Source organism: Lynx rufus, unplaced genomic scaffold, assembly GCF_022079265.1.
Source record: "Lynx rufus isolate CCGP_SWC_20201006 ecotype Redwood Valley unplaced genomic scaffold, mLynRuf1.p SCAF_2, whole genome shotgun sequence".
Taxonomy (NCBI): Eukaryota; Metazoa; Chordata; class Mammalia; order Carnivora; family Felidae; genus Lynx; species Lynx rufus.
In genome coordinates this window covers 102,015,685-102,027,758 of record NW_025814834.1, presented here as the reverse complement: position 1 = coordinate 102,027,758, position 12,074 = coordinate 102,015,685, and the positions used below count along the sequence as shown (strand labels likewise).

The following is a 12,074-nucleotide window of genomic DNA, read 5'->3' as shown; positions in this document are numbered from 1 at the left end:
ACTGATCTTATCCACAATCCTAACATAGAATGTTGTCTGGAATCTCATACATCTTCAAAATGTGTTTGTGAAACACATGGATAGAAAAACAAATGAGTAATTGAAACCTCACACTTGTAAAATTGGTTGTGATGAGGGGCCAGGGCGCACCTTTTAAACTCTGAGAAAAATGTCTCTGTAGAGATTTAGGACCAAGACAATGCCCTAATTAGTGTCCAGGATAGGGGAAATCCATTTCCTTTATATTTAAAATAACTTGTTTTTAATGTTTATTTACTTTTGAGAGACAGAGAGAGACGGAGCATGAGCAGGGGAGGGGCAGAGAGAGGGGGAGACACAGAATTCGAAGCAAGCTCCAGGCTCCGAGCTGTCAGCACGGAGCCCGACACGGGGCTCGAACTCATGAGCCATGAGACCATGACCTGAGCCTCAGTTGGACACTTAACCAACTGAGCCACCCACGGGCGCGCCCTCCCCCCATTTTTTTTATATTTAAGCTTCTCTTTTCTCAGCAATGTATTGGTTAAATAAGATCTGATACTCTGATTTGAGATGGCAAGCATTGTTGATATTTAAAAAGAAAGTTCAGGGGTGCCTGGGTGGCTCAGTCGGTTAAACGTCCAATTTCAGCTCAGGTCCTGATCTCCCAGGTCCTGGGTTCGAGCCCCACGTCAACCTCTGTGCTGACATCTCCGAGCCTAGAGCCTGCCTGGGATTCTGTGTCTCTGTCTATCTCTGCCCCTTCCCCGCTCACACTGTCTCTCTCTATCTCTCTCTCTCTCTCTCTCTCTCTCTCAAAAATAAATAAAACACTTAAAAAATGTTTAAAGTAAGTTAAAAGAAAAAAACCCACAAGTAACACCATGCATTTGGAGTAATGATAAAGCACTTTCACATTTCTTTCATTATTTGAGCCTCTGACTGCTATAAGAAGGTGCCAGAACAGGGCTGGTTTGCCTCCTTTTTACATCTGGAGAAACTGAGATTTCAAAAGATGAAAACATTCATTAAGATTATGCTACTTGGAACTGATAAAGCAGTGCTCTGAACCTAGATTTTGTAACTCTGAGGAAAAAATGCTTTCCAGCGTATCACATTTCCTCCATAAATAGGAACCGCGGTACATTCACCAAACAAGAGAGCCTTAGCAGAGCTATAGGGGAATCGCATGGGTAAACAGAGGTACAGTCCACACACTTGGTAACTACCCTTTCTCACTATGGACATCTGCCAGCCCTTGGTCGTTGGCTAGGAGAGATCTGGAGTAAAGAGGGTCATCTCTTTAAATACTATGTGTTATTTGTCTTTTCAATAGAACAGACTATCATTTTAATGTTCAATCAGCTTCAAATACATTTATTTCAAGCAGTTGGCTCTACAACGGCCCAAGAAACTAAAGGCAGAGTCTAAATTTGGGCTTCAAAATCTGTTTCCAAGTATTAATTTTGAGTGGAAACAATTTTGGTTGAATTGGGGGATTATAAATATCCCCCAAGAGTTTTTTGGCTCTTGGCCGCCTGTCTCTAAGTTTCGCTCTGGTTTCAACCTAGGGGGTTGTTAGATTAGAAGTAGACAGCTTTGGCATGTGGTTACTCCAAACGCCTGTAACCGTCTTTAAAACATGATCTAGAAATGTTGATATTATAAATGACCATTTTTCCAAAATAAGGTTTGCAAGAGTTGAAAGTGGAGTCGGATGCCAGAAAGTCTTCGAAGGAGGATTTCCATTCAGCGAGATCTGGTTACCTATTTCATAACAAAGAATAAAGAAAGATCTTGGGGCTGCAATTCATACACTTTTGGATCTGAAACAATGGGCTCAGTGGGGACACTGGATTTATAACTCTTTGGAGACACTAACTTTACCCACCCGTGCAGGAGCCGTGGATAATTTTAGACAGACAGGCACTGAAAAAAAAAAAGAAAAGATTCTTGAGATATTAAGGGGCACCAAAAGTCACTTACAGTGGGGTGGTGTTTCATTTGGAATAAATAACACAAGAAAAGCCGTGTCTACAAAAGCCGGTGGTAATATTATACCAAAAGGCAGATTATTTCAGGAAAAATCAAAGTATAGTTTTAAGTCAGTTACGACCCTCTAAGCCCAGGGTTCAAACCCAAGCCCATCATCATAAAAACATTATCATTGAAAACCACAATTGTTGCACTTTTGTTTCGAGTACACCAGGGCTTTGGCAACCGGCATGTGCGCATAAATTCAACCAGTGTCTATAAGGGAATGACCCCATTAATGTTGTGAGTAGCCCACAGTTTCAGACTTATCGTGACCGTGTGTTACAGTGTTTTCTTCCTAAGGCTGCGAGAGCCTCCCCACTGGATAAAGTGAGGGCTCTGTGACCTATAAGGAAAAGTCATTCCTGAAGTTGGCTGCTGAGGACAGAGAAAGAGAGACAGGTAGTCCCTGAGGTTTCCATTCTGGTAACGGAGGGTGGAAGGGATGGGATTTTTGGAGAAAAAGCCAGAACTGGTAGGGGCAGAGATTAAAACCCAGGAAGCCGAAGGCATCATGCGGTCCAAACAGAGAGTGATACTGGATACAGGAGAGAAAGCCAAAGGATCAGAAATTGGCAGAAAGATCATGAAATTGAGTGTAAGTACAAGGGCATAATCAGTATAAATTGTTGATTCTGCAGCAGCTTTCTGCATGCAGAGCTGAAATGGAGTTCCTGAGATCAGTTTCCCGGGGTAACAGACCCTGGGAAGGCAATTTGCGCGCAGAGGCTTCTGGGGGTGTTACAGGAAGCGGAGTCGGGTGGAGGGAGAGGTTAGACTGAAATGCAGTCTCAGCAGAGACCTCAGTCATCCCAGGAGGAGCCCTGGTGCTCCCCACCCTTCGAAGCTGCCCTCTCTTGAGGCAAGGAGACCGGCCGGGCGTTTATGATGCCCGCTGGCTGACCAACCCCTGGGCGAGGCTGCCCCCAGGTGGGGCTGTGACCTCGGATGCTGCCAATGCTCCCAGCGGCTGGGGGAAATGAACACTTCCATCCTAAATGGGCCTCCGGGTGGCCCTCTGCAACATCGGGGCTACATGCTGCTGTGTCCAATGCGATTGAGCATTAGTGACATACATGTTTGGATTATGAGTCTGGTTCCAGGGCGCAGGGCGAGGTCGACATCCTCAGCTGAGACGGGAAATTCCACCAAGAAACAGAACCTTCCGTGTAGCTTTGGGAGCAAGCATAGGCCCTCCTGCTATCTTTTGGTATCCCTTAACCATTTTTCTTCTAAAGAAACCTAGCTGAGCTGCCTCAACTAAGTATCACTGGGCTAAAGCCAATTATGAATACTTTACTCCAGTTAAAACTATTGATTATCGTCCAAAGCACAAGAGGATAAGCTGCAAACCTTGTATCTTTATTTCACACATAAAGTCTGGGAAGTTACCAGTTGGCAACAGACCCTCAAAGGACCTATGTAACAAAATTCACACTTATTTATGGAAATGCTAATTAGTTGTCCATTCCCATGGTAAACAGAGGCCTTAACTAGATAGATTCCTTTATTGAAAGCAAATATATATATATATATGTATATATATATACATATGTGTGTATATATATATGTATATATATATATATATATATATATTTTAAGTTTGACAACACAAGTGTAACTCCTTTTAAGATTGCAGGCCTCACTCTTGACTGATCTCTCACTCCGTTTTAATTTCTTTTTTTTAACCCAGCATTTGTTGCCATCACCATTATTATATTGTTTGTTCATCTACTATTTTGTTCCCCTAAAACTGTAAGCTTCGTGAAGGTAAAGATTTGCCTCTATCTGTTCACCCATATAGACCAAGTGCCAAGAACACTGCTTGGACCCACAGCCGGCGCTCAGTTAGTATTTACTGGATACAAATTGAACTTTTTGCAACTGCTCCGGAATGTCCTTGTTCCGTCTTCCACCACATGTGTTTGTTCTCCACACAGTTTCTTGGCTCTGAAAGAATCTGTACGTTCATTTTCTCCCGCTCACCTTCATGTCCCCGGGGCCTAGGAATCCCTGTCCCGATTCCTACAACACATTCAGACAGACTGGCACAACTCTGGCGAGCCTAGAGCACCCTCAAAATCCCGTTCTCTCACTGCCATTGTCTTCCGACCCTAAGTTGTAAGTGCACCCTCCACCACGTTAGGGTCTGAAAGGGAGGCATGGTCTCCTCCTGGGCCGGCAGAGAGATTGATGTTTTCCATATGTGCTGTCCCTCAGACTTCTTCCTTCCCCTGTTATGACTACACCTTTAATGTTCCCATTTTTAATGGGTCTAAGCTTCCAGAGCTCCCTGCTCTAGCCTGGGAAATCTTACTGAGTGGAAAATGCTCCTTGGCTACATCAAGAGAAGGGATGCAAAAATCTGCCCAGATACCCTGGGGCAACAGGCATTCTTTCTTCATCAAATGTCTCCACTTGAGAGTCCACACTTGAGGGGAAAACAAGTCAATGGCTCTCCAAACCAACTGGTCAACCATGAAAAGAGAAGACCTATCAGCCACGACAAGCCGTGTTCCAGGCTTGCCTCTTGTTTACTGTAGGAACTCTGCCCTGTGGGAATGAGGGCTGGCAGCTAGCTTTTACTTCTCAACAGTCTACATGGAAAGACCATTCAAACACTTGGGGTAATAGTAGTTGTTATGAAATCGTTGTTTATTAAACAATGAATGACTCCCTTCCTTCCTTCCTTCCTTCCTCGCTCCTTCCCTTCTCTCCTTGCCTTGCCTTGCCTTGCCTTGCCTTTCCTCCATTCCATCCTTCCTTCCCCTTCTTCACCCATATCTCCAAGGGAACAAACACCCTTTTACAATTGGAACGAATGATGGCTTGTGGAGGTAAAGGCTGACAGGCCTGTCTGTCGTACCTTGTGTTCATATGTGTGTGTGAGTACACATTCAGCTGTTTGGAAGGGGAAAAATGCTGCTTTTCATAGAGTTTCTGTCCTTTCTTGACTTGGCAGGTCAGTCTAATCAGAAGGGGAAGAGAATCCTGGCATTGTGGGGATAATAATACCTCAGCAAATACCTTCAGCAAAACTGGCTTACAGGTGTTTAAAGGCAAGGAGAACAATTTGAGAACTTGCAAAACACTGGGGTTTACAATTCCACCACAAAAGATAAACATTTGTTTAAGTCAACCTGTATGCCTAGTGTGGAGGTACGCATGTGGGAAATGTTGACAATGCAGACAAGGCCAAGAGGTGTGAAATTTAAGCACATTATCACTCACTGTCAGATGCTAATGACTCTCGTCAAGGTGGAAGAGATTAGTTTAAATGCAAAAATGATTATCCTTGGCAATAGAAGCGCCAGTGAGATCTTCGCCAATTATTTGGGCTCTTGTTTTTCCTGACAATACTAGTCATTAGTTTTTGGCTCTGCTGTGCATGTTAGAATGGAGATTCAAGTGCCCCTCTAGATGACTGCTGCTCAAGCCGCATTCCCATCCAGAACATACCTGTTTCCCAATACACACGCACACAAACATCGTGTACATTTCCTGCCCCTATGGAAATGTACAAGTCCAAACACCTACCAAGAGGTAGAACAGGAGTAACTCATTTATGAAAGATGCCCCAGAAATCTCTTAAATGTAAAATAATGTCATATTTGACCAACCGAAGGAAGATCCAGATGGGGAGGGGGACATGAATGCCATCGATTAAAGTTTGCTTTTTTCTTAAAAAAAAAAGACAAAGAAGGTTAAACTAATTTACTCCTGGTATTTATCATCTATGGAGTTGTTCACATAATGAGTACAATAAAATTGAATGTACTGTCATCTTTATTGGGATGAAGGTTACATTCATAAGCTCCGCTTGTTTTAATAGGTTTATTGTACAGTTGTAGACGTGTGCTATTGCACTAGGATGGATATGCTTTGAATATTTTTATAATTGTGGATAGTATAAAAGTCATTTTCTGTTAGATTGCACAAATCCATTACATTAGGAGAAGGATACATTATTGTAACAGGATTAATGTGCAACACATAAACATAATCAGTAATATTCTGTTTGATAAATTATCTCATTTTAATCGGAATGTGAAGAGATTTCGGGATAGTTCCTTCTTTGATTTGCATAATTGTATTACAGACAGGCAAATTGCATTATATTCTTCATTAACAATAGATGGCTTGTATAACTATTGTATTTTTGAAGGCACTGCTCTTAGATTCATCCTGCAATTTGTCATTTTCTGACATTGCTGGGGAGCGTAGTTGGGAGAGAATAGAGCCTAAAAAAGATTACTTGATTTTCGCTGAGTCCAGTAATATCTTGGCATCCGACTGCAGCGTGGTTATGCTATTGTTTGTTTTAACAAATTGCAACCCAGTGGCAAAGAACTTCTTTTAAAAATCTTCTAATTCGAGGACAATTCAGCCCTTGTAGATCTTCACGGCAAAGCGTCAGCCCTCCTAACAAACGCCACGTATCGAAAATGTGAATTAAAATTAAATTAGAACCATACGATTGATTTTATGTTTTTACTATGGCACATGCTCTCCCCGACAAAACTTCCCTTCCCTCTCCCGGGCCCAGACAAAAGCTAACAAGTTGCCCGACGCTCTGAATATTCTTCAGGGACACTCGCTCGGTGTTTATAGTCACTCAGCGGTGATTATCACAGCTCCTGTCCTAACGCTGAGCTAACGACAGCTGTCAGCAGCCCTTACAAAGCGCAGTGCAGGACCATGCGGCATTTCACCGCATCTGACTTCCTTGGCTTTGGGGCCTGAAGGAGACGCCCCTTCTGATTAGGCCAGGCCCTACCCCCCTGGCCTCCCCCAATGCCTTGCTGGAAGGAAGTCCTGGTGCAGCAGAGAAGCAATCCCCGCTGCTGTTCTGCACCCAGCCCGGGGCCCCTCAGCAGTAACAGCACGCCCGTGTTGCATACATGAATGAATAAACGGATGAGCGAATGGAGACACGAGTCCCATCAGAATGACCGGTGTTTCTAGATGAGAAGATTGAAAAAGAAGAGCTTTCACCTTTAAAGCAAATTGTATCTCCTACCACTTTCTCCACTGAATTGAAAACGGAAGCCCTCTCACAACCCCTTAATAAGTCCCATTTGCTTTACCTGTGCTTAGCACCTGGAAGGTTCCAAAGCACCTTGACCTTGATTTCATCTGAATCTCACAATGACCCCTTGACACAGGTGGAATGAAGCAATCCCTCCCCCATGACCCTACTGCCCTCCCCCCACTTACAAAACAAGGGTTGCCTGGGAAAAGGCTGAGTGCGAGATTACAAAACTGCTTCCTTATTGCCCTCACCACCCCTCCCGCCCCACTGGAGGCTGTGCTCTACCCCGCCCCCCCACCTCACCTTCCCCCAGCCTTGGGCCCAGCCTGCTGACTGGCCTCTACCCCTCCGACCCCTCCCTCCTTCCCCTCTCCCCTGTATTCTGCACTTTTACGGGGGATCCCACACTTAGCCCCCTAAAGCCGGCTCTTTATTTGCATATGTATTTTAATTGTAAGCCTTTTGCTCCCCTATAACAAGGGTGAGCTCAAAAGACAGGTACCCGCTGTTTCAGGAACCACCGCTCCCCTCCAGCTCTCAGACTCTGAGGCCCAGAATGTTCCTGAGTCAGACTCCTCCTTCCTCCATGGTGGGTTCTGTCCCAAGACCCTGTGGTCTCCCGGGAAATCCAGCTTCTGGATGTATTCTCACCCCTCCCCTCCAATACGCGTGAACTATCCTCATTATTTCCAGGGAGCTTCTAGCCCCCATGCAATTAATTCAGCAGAGAAAATAATGCTGGAGGAAGGAGATGCGTCACTCCACACGTCCAGCGTTGTATGCTTGCTTCGACTCTGGCCTCCCTCAAGCCTCTTGGTCAAATGTTCCTAACTTCTACTGAAGTTCTGCCAGTGAGCTCTTCAATGGAATCATTCCACAAAGCCTGCAGATCTGGGCTCTCCGTTGCGGGGAAGGCCCAGGTGTCTGCAGGGAGTCAGGTCAGAGACTTGCAAGTCAGAGACTTGCAAGGGAAACCAGGAGGCATACTCTAGAGGAACCAGCGCCCAGGGGGTGTAGGGCACGGGCACACCCGGAAGGAGAGGAGAGAGAGATGATGCCCATCCCCCCAGCAGTCGTCTGGGAAGAGGAGCTGGAGGTAGAAAGTGGAAAGATGTTCTCATGAGCAGCAAGGCCACGGGAGGGCAGGACGGGGCCAAGAGTTGGGCATGTAAGAGCCTCCCCCGCATGGACCGTGGGAGCCGTAGAATCATAGAAAATTCGTGTTCTCTTCCTGTTCTCTCACTAGAGAGGTTACCAGTGTGCCTGGGCCCACACACCAGTCCCCGCTGTTTCCTTTGCTTTGCCTCTTGCCTCCCCATCTACTCATCCACTAAGGACCAACTCAGGGGATTCCCTGCTGCGCGACCCCTTCCCTCATCTGTCACCATCTGTCACCGGAAGTGGCGACCCCTGCTCCTTCCTTGCCAGCCTCTCTTGTGGCATTTGTCACCCTGCACTCACTCTGCAGCTGCGCATCACCGGCCACCCCTTCCAGGCCAGTAGGTGAGACTGCGCCACTCTATACCTCCGGTGCCTGCCACGGAGCCTGGTACGCAGCCGGTCCTGGCAAACGCGAGCCAGCGGGAGGCGTGAAGCACAGAGGGTGTGCTGCGTCTCATGCCTGGGTGGGGAGAACTGCGAGAGCACACCGTGACACTCATTTGTGGCAGGCTAGATAATGGTCCCCAAGGACACCCAGGCCCTAGTCACTGGAGCCCGTGAATGTCACCTTACACGGTTGAGAGACTTTGCAGACGGGATTACCCAAGGATCTGGAGGGGGGACGATTTTGCTGATTTATCCAAGTACGCCCCGAATGCCACCACCGGTGTCTTTATCAGAAGGAGGCAGAGGGACATTTGGGACAGAAGAGGAAGAAGGAGGTGTAATGACAGAAGCAGGGAGAGAAAAGGTGATGTGACGCGAGCCAGGAGCCCAGGAATGAGAACAGCCTCCAGAAGCTAGAAGAACCAAGGAAATGACTGCCCCTTAGAGCCTCCCGAGGGGGTACGGCCCTGCTGATGCCTTGATTGGGCCCCACTGAGCCTCATTTCAGACTTCTAGCCTCTAGTATTGTGGCAAGAGAATAAACGTGTGCTGTTTTAAGCCACCAAGCTTGTGGTGATTTGTCACAGCAGCAATGGGAAGCTAATACAGTTTGTTAAAACACTGGCCGCACACATTCAGTTCCGGGCTTCCTCTCCACACAGGCTGTGCTCACTCCTACATCTCGCCTGAAAACCCCAGCAGCTGCGTTCTGGCCTACACTTTGCACACACACACACCTTGCGTCCAGCTCTGGGTCACCTCTGGTGCCTTTGCACGCAGCCATCTGCCCCCGCCAACGAGCAAGTTCTGAAAGGGCTGGTTTTCCGGAGCCCGCGCAGACGCTGTTGTGTCTCCTCCGTGGCCTGTGGACCTCAAGTGCAAGGCCAGCTGATAAGAAGCAGCCCAGCCCCCTGCACCACCAACAGGAAGGCAAACCTCAAAGTGGGTGGCTGAGGCCCTCTGGGTGACCTGGGAGTGTAGCTGTGGGCCACGGACATTTCTACATGGAATGGGAGGTGGGGCCAGCGGCCGATGAAAAAGGAAGAGGCCATTTTATTATGGGCCTAGCCCTAGACAGAATCCAGGTGGGAGAGGTTGTGTGGAGGCCTCCAGAAAGTCCGTAAGCTTCCAGATCTCTCACCTGCTCACCCTTCACTGGGCCTGAAAGGCCACCGTTTGTTCATTCGTGCATCAAGGACACACTGGGCACCTCCTAGGCTTTAGGCGTCATGCTCGGAATTAGAGATCCATAGAAAAATCCATTGAAGTCTACTGGAGGTCCACACTCTAGAAAGGAAGATACTTGTGTGAGCACAACACGAATGCACACACATGTGTGCACACACAAGCACACAGATAACAGGCTAAGTGCCTTAAGGGGTGAAAATATAAGTGACAATGGAGCGCCAAGTAAGGGGAAGCTGATTTGACCACAGAGTGGAGGACGTTTAAGTCAGATATTAAAGGGTGGACAGTGCTTTTGGGGTGAAGGAGATGCCCGTTCATTAAGGGGATGAGCACAAGCCAAGGCACAGGGGTGAAAGGGCATGTTGTGCAAGGGAAGGCCCCGTAGTGCCATGTGGCTCAGGGGTGAGGAGGCCCGAGAGCAAAGATGGGGCCACATGTTAAAAGTTCAAGTCCCAGAGGCTCCTGGGTGGCTCAGTCAGTTGAGCGTCCGGCTTCATCTCAGGTCACGATCTCACGACTCATGGATTCAAGCCCCACATCGGGCTCTGTGCTGACAGCTCAGAGTCTGGAGCCTGCTTTGGATTCTGTGTCTCCCTCTCTCTCTGCCCCTCCCCCACTTGTGCTCTGTCCCACTCTGTCTCTCAAAAATAAATAAATGTTAAAAAAAATTTAAAAAAAAATTGCAAGTCCCAGCTTTGCTATTTCCCAGTGGTATAGCTTTGGGCAAGTTTCTTCATCTCCTGTGAGTCAGTCCCCTCATCTATTAAATAAACATTATGAGGGGCGCCTGGGTGGCTCAGTCAGTTGAGCATCCGACTTCATCTCACGGTCCGTGAGTTCAAGCCCCGCATCGGGCTCTGTGCCGACAGCTCAGAACCCGGAGCCTGCTTCGGATTCTGTGTCCCCCTCTCTCTCCGCCCCACCCCTGCTTGTGCTCTGTCTCTGTCTTTCAAAAATGAATAAACATAAAAAAAAAATTTTTTAATACATAAAAAATAAATAAACAAACATTATGGTATCATCTCCCTCGCCTGCTGTCGTGAGGCTGACGTGAGCTCATTCGTGTAAAGAGCTGAGCACAGTGCCTGGTGAGTAGAAGGTAGTCAGTGGCTCACTAAACGTTGGCTGTTATTCTCGTGGTGGATCATGGATGCTGTCATGACAGAAATGACAGTGACTGATCTACAGCTGTATTTTATAACCAATACTCTACTGAATTCCTTCCAAAGGACATCCTATTCAACCTTCATGATGACTCTAGAAGTATTGGTATTGGTTTTCCTATTTCCGTAGGTGAGAGAGTTCAGATGAAGATCAAGGGACTGGTCCAAGGTCACACAGATATTGCGTGGCACACTGGAAATGATGTCTCTGGTTCACATGTTACGTGCTCGCTCATCGTTGCTATGCTCCACGGAACTTTGTCCTACATACAGGGGCCCACAAGCTTTCTATCCAGGAAAGCAGAGTGTCACAATTGGTTTAAAAAACAAACAACGACAAATATATATATATATATATATATATATATATATATATAAAACCAGATAACAATCTATAAACCAAAGAAACAAGGTGCTATTCATTTGTTTTTAAATATGGAACCCTCCACAAATGTGTACGTCATCCCTGCACAGGGGCCATGCTAATCTTTTCTGTGGCGTTCCAGCTTTAGCATACGTGTTGCTGAAGCAAGCACAGAATGCTATTGCTTTTTAAATAAAGATACCCAGTGCTGGCGAAGGTATGGTACAATAGGCAGCTTCGTAAACGGCTTGTGGGTAAGTGAGTCAATATGACCCTTCGGCAAAACAATTTTGTGTTATTCCAAAAGCCTTTAAAAGTCCAGCTGTTTGGGGCACCCGCGTGGCTCAGTCGGCTGAGCGTCCGACTCTTGGTTTCGGCTCAGGTCGCGATCCCAGGACTGTGAGATTGAGTCCCACATGTGGACAGAGCATGGAGTCTGCTTAAGTGCTTAAGATTCTTTCTCCTTCTCCCTCTACCCCTCTTTCGTTCACATGCTCTCTCTCTCTCTCTCTTGCTCTCTCTCTCAAATAAAAAACAAAGACCCAGATGTTTGAAAACAAACAATTAAACAAACAAAAAGCAGAAACAGACCCATAAATACAGGGAACAGGCCGATAGTTCCCAGAGGGGAAGGGGTCGGGGGATGGGCAAGATGGGTGAAGGGGAGTGGGTTCCAGTTCTGGAATGAGCAAGTCACGGGGCTAAAAGGTACAGCATAGGGAATAGTCACCGGAATTGTGATAGCGTTGTGCGCTGACAGATGGTG

General features: G+C 46.7%; 1 non-coding gene across 1 annotated transcript; it reads right to left on the bottom strand.

The window, feature by feature from the left end:
* Positions 1-11,373: 11,373 nt before the first annotated feature.
* On the bottom strand, positions 11,374-11,480 carry LOC124516746 (U6 spliceosomal RNA). Its single transcript, XR_006963152.1, has one exon. It is a non-coding gene; the product is annotated as a U6 spliceosomal RNA (small nuclear RNA).
* Between the last annotated feature and the right edge of the window lie 594 nt (positions 11,481-12,074).